This window comes from Macadamia integrifolia, unplaced genomic scaffold, assembly GCF_013358625.1.
Source record: "Macadamia integrifolia cultivar HAES 741 unplaced genomic scaffold, SCU_Mint_v3 scaffold2416, whole genome shotgun sequence".
NCBI lineage: Eukaryota > Viridiplantae > Streptophyta > Magnoliopsida > Proteales > Proteaceae > Macadamia > Macadamia integrifolia.
In genome coordinates, this window is record NW_024868702.1 from 42,632 (window position 1) to 48,925 (window position 6,294).

Sequence of the window (6,294 nt, forward strand, 5' to 3'; positions counted from 1 at the left end):
GATTCTTACCTGATGATATAGAGAGTACATCTCCATCATCTCCATCTGAACTGTCAGCCACGCTAGCTTCCTCAGATGCCTTATCTACACCTTTCTTCTTTAAGTCCGCCTTCCTCTTCAAGCACTCTCTCTTCAGATGACCTTCCTTCTTGCAATAGTAATAAGAGACCTTTGTCTTTGCCCCTTTTAATTTCGATCGACTCTTCCCAGATCCCTTCTGATTTGATCTCCCTCTTTCCTGCTCCTTGTCACCTCCGAAAAAACCTTCTCCTTGAGATTTCGTACTACTGGCCTTCTTCCTTGTATCATTGGACATGAGGGCAACTGCGACTTCATCCATCTCAAGGGTCTCCTTCCCGTACAAGAGAGTTGTTACTAAGTGAACATATGATTCTGGGAGCGACGAAAGCAATAGTAACGTCTTGTCTTCATCCTCGATCTTAACCTCCAGGTTTGCAAATTTACTTACGATCTGATTGAACATGTTAAGATGCTCTAATAGATCCGTACCTTCCTCCATCTGTAGAGAATATAATTGCTTCTTCACGAACAACTTGTTCGTTAAGGACTTTGTCATGTAGATGCTTTCAAGTTTTTCCATAACTACGGTGCAGATTCGATACCCACAACATATTGTAGGGCATCATCAGAAAGATTTAATCGAATAGCACTTACCGCCTTTTCCTCCATCTCTTCCCAATCTTCGTCAGTAATTTTTGCAAGTTTCTTCGACTTCCCCAACAACTTTTTTGCCAAACCCTGCTGTATCAGAAGATCCTTCATCCTTTGACGCCAGAGGGTGAAATTGTTCTTCCCATTAAACCTCTCGATGTCATACTTGACATTCGATCCCTTCTCTGCCATCGTGATAGTAAACCCTAGAAAACCGAAACCTAGACCTCTGATACCAATTCGTAGAAACGCAACCCTAAAACGATGCAGAAGATAATGGAAAAACAAAACAAACAATGCACAGATTTTACGAGGTTCGGCAAGGTTGCCTACGTCCCCGGTGAGATGAGATCCTGCTTCACTATCAATGGAGAATAGAGTTACATCGCTCTTCCTCACACCTCTCCGTATTGCTTGCATTACAGAGAAAGAAACCCTCGCTACAAATATATAGCGAAAAAACCCTAATCCGGAAAGTACACAATTTCCCTCAAATAAAAAATTCGAGCGGGGAGGCTGCGCCCCCGTATACCCCCTGCTATGCAGGGGGCCTCCTGCCCCCCTTGCAACCCCCACGGCCCGCTAACCGGCTAGCGAGACCGTCATCCTGCCTGTCTAGGTGTTGCACCAGTACTCCCTCGATTAAATTGCGACGGAATACAAGACATCATACACCAACAGTACAGATATAAACGGCAATAATAATTTAAAAAATCCGGTGTAATAAAATGCATACAGCAATGATACAATATGTATTTAATATAAGCGCTTTGTAAGAAAAAATATGGATACAAACGTATATTCACTATGTAACGGATATGTACACCACCTAATAAACAAAATAATAGTATATAGACAATGATTGTATCAAAAGGAAGCCTCACAACTAAATTAAACATGATTAACTCCCAACGAAACTAAAAATCTCATGAATCTGATATCATTTGGAATAGTAGTAGCCCAATATTGGCCGTTTCTTTGCGGGAATTAATATATTTTAGAGATCCGGTTATCATAATTTAATCAACTGAGGCTTTTTAATTTATAGACACATCAATCAAGAACATCCACCCAAGCCTAAGGAGAGGGTTCCCAAACCCTATATCGCAAACCCCTTCTTAAGGAAAAGACCTAAGCAAAAGATATACATACTTGATTCTGTTATCAAAGAAGAAAATTGGTTTCTCTCCCAAGCAATTGGAAGAAGGGGTAAGGTGAAGAGTTTTCATCACAAAGGGAATTGTGGCACTGCAGCATAATTTACCAATTCAATTCCTAATAGTCATCAAAACACCTGATACTAAGAATTTGAAAATCATGATTCTTAAAAGGACTGGTGAACCAAAAACACACACACAAATTGTGGTGTCTCTTGAATTTCCATTCCTCAAACAAATCTAAATGTATCAGTATATCACAGTTTAGGCCTTGGAACAAAAAAATTTCTCCTGTAACAGTAAATGTTCAGAAAACTCAAAACAAATTCTTCTACACTTTCTAGTAACCATAACAAAACTAAGCATAACATTTATTCACAAAAACATTCTCTGAGGAAAGACTTAGAGAATAAATGCAATATGATGTGCAGAGAAGGGAGAGACCCGCTGGCCAAACAATGACTGAGAAGAAGAGGGGGGGGGTGCTGAAATAGCGTCAGATTGAGAGTTCATGCCTGCTGCAATCGCTGGCCGAACAGAGGCAGAGAAGAAGAAGAGGACCGGACTGTTCCCACCGCTGCAATCAATTGGGAATGGAGATGGAGAAGACGAAAGTAGCAGGGGGAATATTGAGACTTAGATGAAGACTCTCTGTCTGCCACTAAACTCGAATGGGGACAGAGACATAGAATAAGAAGGGGTCAAGAGCTAAGAGCCCATTTGGTAACGTTTCTGTTTCGAGAACGCTGTTCTTTGAAAAAATCATCTTTTATATTTCTTCAATGAAAATGACGATTTTTTCCACTACTTGGGCGTTTGGTAAACCTGTTCTAGAACTGTTCTTGGGAGAGTTCCTGAATCAAATGGAATTTGGTAAAAACCTGTCCTAGAACCCATGAAGATTGAAGAGAGAAAACACAACAACCATTTGGTGCCCTTTTCTAGTAACCTGCAGCTACCCTGTTTTGTGACCTTTTTCATCAACCTACAAATTCACATAATTCCTTTAAACCTGTTTTATTTGTGACCATATTTTAACCAACATACCAGCATTCTAACCCCATGCACATTTCCTTTTATGGAGCGACTACTTGATTTCTTAGAGCAATAAAAACAACCATTAATGTATAGTCTCTCAGTTTCATGACAACCATGGCTTCAGCTGTTCCACCCAACAGATAAAAAAAGATTTGGATTTTGAAACCCATTTTAGAATCCCAACATCACAGTTATTAACCATTCAAGGACTTCGTAAATAACCCATGAAGATTGAATAAAGAAAACCCCTCACAGAAAACTCTCTACTGGGTTTTTGTTTTCTCCCCTTGTCTTTCAGCTGCACCATTAATGGAATCATCATCTACAAATGAAACCCAAATTTAATGAAATACCAAAACAATTCAGTTCTATAGTCGAGGTTCATCATCTGAACCCTAACAATTTGGGGCCTAAGATCTATTGAACCAGATCATGAAGTTTGAATGGAAAGACTGTTTTGACTCCAGTGGAAGAATAAATTTACTCTAATTAACATGAACCCAAAAAAGAAGTAAGCCTCAAGCTGCATTAAATTGACCGAATCCTATTCTAGCTCGGAATCCAGAAGTCAAATACAAATCTGGGTTTTAAAACATAGATGTAAAATAACATAGGGAAAGTTTGGCAGATTATAATCAATATTCAGATTAGTTAACCTTGGAACCACTCAAATGACAAGCTAAGCTCTGGTATCTGATACTTGGAATCACTTAAATCGCTCCACTTTTCTTCCTCTCTCCTCTCACAGATGCAAAATTCACAGTGGCAGTTCTGGATAAATACTCATGTGATTAAGGATAAATATGGACCATATATCAATAGGGAAGATGAAGACTTTCATCTCCAGTACCTTTTATCATCCTTCACGGCTTCACCTCGAGGTTCAAGCTTCCACAAAGCCCTAACCTTCTTTCACAACCAGGAATTCAAACAGCCCCCCTACACCCCAGCAGAATAATGAAATATTTGAAGAAAAACACCATCATCATGATGATACCAAGATACACCCCATACAAGGCTGAAGAAATCATCCTGTATCAGATATAACTAAGGATTCTTTGAGAGATTAATAAAAAACAATGGTTGTGAAGTTTCACATCAAACGTACCAGGGAATACCCGAAATCGCAGTTTTAATGGGAAAAACCCAAATGGCAAGATCAACAGTAGTCGAGAGAGAGAGAAATTGGACCAGGGCTCGCAGAGTTGCAGCGAGGAAGGAGAGCTTGCCGCGTATACCCAAGAGAGCGTGGGTTGCCTTCGATTGCAGCGGCAGGCGAGCTACTTGTGGGTTCCGACGCTTGAGGATAACAACAGAGCAACGTCGAGGAGAACAGAGACAGCGCAGAGAGAAAATGGGGAAAAACTCTGGAAGGGAGAAGGACGAAGCCCTACCCTTGAAAAAGTTGCAGTCGAGTAGTGGAAGGAAGACGTAGGGCTGCAATGTTGTCTTCTCTTAAGCAGTCGTGACTCGTGAGTGAAAGAGGAATGGCCATTGGCCAACAGCATTCAATTCATCCGGTTCGTCTCTAACGACTGACGCTCCAACGAGCGTCCAACTATCTGCCGGATGCTCGACACGTGGATTCCAACGAATCCAACGGCTGTTTTCAACTACTCATATCCTCTCCTTGCTGCTGAACACGCTTCTGAGCTGCTGACGCTGCTCCGTGAGAATCCAATTTGGGTTCTGCAATCCAATGCTGCCGAGATGGTCTGCCCTGTGATCATCAAAGGCATTTTTTTTTTTTGGGCTAAAACTGTGATCACCAAAGGCGCACTGCAAAAGGGCAGTACTAAGTAATTGAGGTCCTCAAAGCTTCATGTTCATGAAAGCATCTTCTGGTTTTCCATCATTGTTCCCAAGAAGAATGAGATACCCAAGACACACTTCAAGAAAGGGAACTGAGAAGTCACTCCAGGAAGAATTAAACTGTTCAAGCCCTAACAAATATTGAAGCCCCAATATCAACTAAGACCAAGAACAGAATTAGGGTTTTCTGAACCAAACGTAGTAGAAATTTGAACAACAACAATGGAACTTACAATGGAATCATTTGTGTCGTGGTTGGAATCCGACTGGCCCAGGCATTTCATTCCTATCATGGTTGTTCGTTTTCATTTGCACCTGTTTATCCAGGAAGAGGTAAACAGACTCATACAGGGATCCACCCGTTGGATTCGTCGATCTCCATGTGTCAAACATCAGTAAATCATTGTCAGTCGTTGGAGATGAGCGAGAGTCCATATTTCTTGGGGCTGAAACATGGGTAGAGGAAGGGGTATCGAAAAAGCCCTATCAGCCTCAACCCATCTTAGCCTGTCCTGAGCCCCAACATGGACTGGGTTTAGATTTTGGCCCATAGGATGACCTAGGGTTGAGAATTTCAGGCCCAAAGTTGGCTTGAGCTGGGTCAGGGTTGAGAACCCGACCCGACCCGACCCGACCCAACCCAGTCCAACCCAACCCAAACTAACCCTATATATAATAATATAAATATATTAATAATAATAATAATAATAATAAATAGGTACTTGACAAATGTTAGTAAAAAAAAAAAGTCTTTCATTTTTCACAATCTACATATATATATAAAAAGGCAAAACATTGATTTTGTTTCTATTGTTTCTATGTCTAGAAATAGCAAAAACAATTTTTTTCCATTTTGTGCTAAGAAACGATTTTTAGAATTGTAAAAAGGTATTTAATTTTTCTATTTCCCGAAATGTTTTCAATAGTGTAGTAGAGTTCAAGACACGAGCAAAGGCACAACATTGGAGTTGCAAGTATGCTTCGTGGAGATGAGCTTCAAAAGATTGAAGGCAGTCTGGATCTGTGAGCTTTGAATAGGGAGAGGTTTCAACAATGGGTTGAGGTTGGGGTAAGTCGAGTGAAGTATTAAGTTTTTCACAATTTTTGTCCCTCTCACTTGTTTTTAGAAACGGAAAAATAAGTCTGTCTTGTTTCTCCATTCCTGTTTCTAGACAAAGAAATAGGTATAAATTTTTATTTCTATTTCGAAAAAACAAATGAAACGAGACAGAAAAATCAAATGGTTTTTAGGGTGTTTATCCGTTTCTGAGCACAGAAAAATGGAAAAACACATCTTTGGAAACAAAATCAAACGGGCCCTTAGTCTTTGGCATCTGCAGTGTATCAAGATCAAGCAACCAAGTAACCAATAGTATTAGGCAGGGCTTATCAGGTTCCATCGGGATTGGGCTGGGCTGGGCTGGGCTGGGCTGGGCTGGGTTGGTCTGGGTTAAGTCTGATAGGGTTGGGCTGGGGTTGAGATATCCTAGCCCAACCTAGGGCTGCGTTGGGCTTGCGTTGAATTAAGTGATCTTAGGATTGGGCTTGAATTTTAAAAATCCCAGCCCAACCCGACCCATTGACACCCCTAGTTGGAGGTGGTTCTCAAAAGGCG

The 6,294-nt window shown here is 40.8% G+C and overlaps 1 protein-coding gene across 4 annotated transcripts in view; it reads right to left on the reverse strand.

The window, feature by feature from the left end:
* LOC122066486 (DPH4 homolog) overlaps positions 1–5,072 on the reverse strand; it is a 15,520-nt gene extending 10,448 nt beyond the window's left edge. The window contains exons 1-4 of one of the 4 annotated variants that reach the window (XM_042630296.1): positions 4,913–5,071; positions 3,976–4,810; positions 3,718–3,806; positions 3,524–3,638 (exon numbers count right to left, since the gene is read on the reverse strand). The gene's annotated coding sequence lies outside the window, so the exon portion shown is untranslated. Of the gene's footprint in view, positions 1–3,523; positions 3,639–3,717; positions 3,807–3,975 lie in introns of all 4 variants that reach the window. The other 3 variants (XM_042630297.1, XM_042630298.1, XM_042630295.1) reach the window with 3 other exon arrangements.
* Between the last annotated feature and the right edge of the window lie 1,222 nt (positions 5,073–6,294).